This window comes from Silene latifolia, chromosome X (genome assembly GCF_048544455.1).
Source record: "Silene latifolia isolate original U9 population chromosome X, ASM4854445v1, whole genome shotgun sequence".
Taxonomy (NCBI): Eukaryota; Viridiplantae; Streptophyta; class Magnoliopsida; order Caryophyllales; family Caryophyllaceae; genus Silene; species Silene latifolia.
The window spans coordinates 152109790-152112328 of record NC_133537.1 but is presented as its reverse complement, the minus strand read 5'-3'; positions in this window follow the sequence as shown (position 1 = coordinate 152112328).

The following is a 2539-nucleotide window of genomic DNA, read 5'->3' as shown; positions in this document are numbered from 1 at the left end:
ATACTGAACAAACCCGGGACAACCAGATTTCAATTGAAAAAATTAACCCAGAAAACAAAGCGGACATACGAATTAACCACACGAAAGAAAATCGATCGGAGAAGATGGTGATAAACTCAGCCACGAATTTACCAACCACAGCAAGAAACGATCGATCAATAGCGCGAAAAAAAACAAAATCAAACCTGAACTTTTAAGAAATAAATCGGATCAAAGACGGAAAAGCTCACCGGATAACAATGAGAAGCAGGAATAGGAAGAGTTAGAGGTTTCAAGGAGCCTCGCTGGCGACCTAAAAGACAACCGGAGTAGTCGCCGGCGAGGATGTGATTGTTTTTTGGAGTTTTTTTTAATTTTGGGGTTTTTGTCTCTTTCTCTCTCTTCGCGTTCTGTTCCATTAAATGTTATTGTTAAATTGATGCTTATTATCCGTACTTATTGGATACGACTAATTTACCTTAATTTATTGTTTTCATGATAGGTGCTGTGATATGGCGGGCGAAGATCAAGCAAGTGATACATTCTTGGGTACATCGTGCATGCATTAAGTGGATAAAGGATAATTTTTAGTTACTATATGTATCAATTCATTCTCCAATTTTGCTTTTCAATTTGAGCATTAAACTAATAGCCTTTTATTTATTGTCTTCTTCGTATTTTTTTAGGTTGAAAGCGTGTAATTGATGCCATGATCTATCATGCACATTCGCTAAGTCGGGCAGCAAGATTACTTCCGTTGTTCAACGTTGTGTATCAAATATTAATATTGCATATAATCAAGACCGTTTTTAAGGGTGTTCAAGTAGTGCAATCGAATAGAGGCTTGAGATTTTGGGGGGTTTCTAAATACCATCTGCAACACTAAAGTGACATACAAGATGGTGTAGTTATTACCCGGGTATATGTAACAATATCTTCACCTATTTCCTTTATGAACCCATCAAAATATATAGACATTATATCCAGTTACTATATGTTTTAATATTTTTAAATATAATTTATCTTGGTTAATTATTGAGAAAAAAAGTAAGATAATATAATTGTAAATACGTTTTGAAATTTTTCATCTTCTCAATTATATTAACAAAATAACTAGGTTTGTGACCCGTGAAATTCACGGGTTTATTTATTTTAAATTTATTATTTTATTGTATTGTTAAGATTTAACCGAGCAATTAGTTGATCCATTTAAAAAGATATAGTCTTGAAATACATAAAGGTTAGTTAGTTAATGTCTTATTTCTTTGACAACTTTAGTTTATTTTCAAAACTATATATTGTAGTTAGTTGTTATTTTGATTAATATACTAATAACATGTGGTTTTTAAAAAATATACCTTCAATGAGTCCAGTAATTCATGACACCCATGTAGAAACACATTCAACAAATTCATGAATAACCCAACCAATTGATCAATATCCGAGCAACACGCTCTAATCAAATAGATATTGTAAATTAAATAAGATGTTAAACTTGGTTCAGATGATGTTTATGTTACTAAAATTGCTGAAACTACACATACTGTACCGGGCCGTCAAATCTCATCTTTCAATTGTTCTGGTTTCTTTCTTATAAACTATTTATATTGAAACGCATGTGAAATGAGAATTATTTTAACTTGGCTTGAATGAGAACGTTTCAATAGCCATTGAAACTTTACAGTATTGATCATATAATTATAAATTATCCGGCTTCAAAACCCTCAGCAACATGGGTCCATGAACATGAACAAAATTAATTATTAATAAGTATTTTAATGTAGTTTTTTTTTAATGATTTGGTGTAGTTGTCATGTGACAAAAAATTAAATGTTTAAGGTTGCCTTTTAATTAGATTCTATAGATAGATTGTGTACTAAATTTTCTATGTAAAAGTGTGAACGATTATCTAGGCAAATGAAGTTAGTGAAAAAGAAAGGACAAATTAATGCATTATGTTGAACTATTTCTTTGTTTTTTTTTTTTTTGAGAATGATAAATCTTTCAATGTAAGGAGCGTAAAACATATAGGATTAATTAGAGGGATAAATCTTCCCAATATATTTAATTCTCATAAATCATATTTTTTGATAGTAGCATAGTTACGCAGTTTAATAAATCCCAGTCTTAATATATCATTTGTATCAATTTGTCAAAAATCGTAAATTTTAAATTTTTGCAAAAATGATAGATTGAGTTAAATAATAGTGTACTACAAATCTGAATGCAATCTCATTATGTGTTATAAGACATATAAATTAGATAATATGACATGTACGTATAAATATTAGATAATAATATATATTTAGCCATTATCCATGTCAATAGGATTTATTTTGTCCAATTTGTTAATAAGATTGAGATATTCGCAACCACAATTTCATACTATGAGAGTTATTTTTCAAAGGGAAAATGATGAATAAAAAAACAACACATACCAAAATAAAATATACATTTGAAAGTTTCTGAAATACTAATTGTTTTTTATGAAACTAAAAACAATTAGTCATTCACATTCATGTTGTCAATCTTATAGTTAGTTTATAATATTGTATTGAGT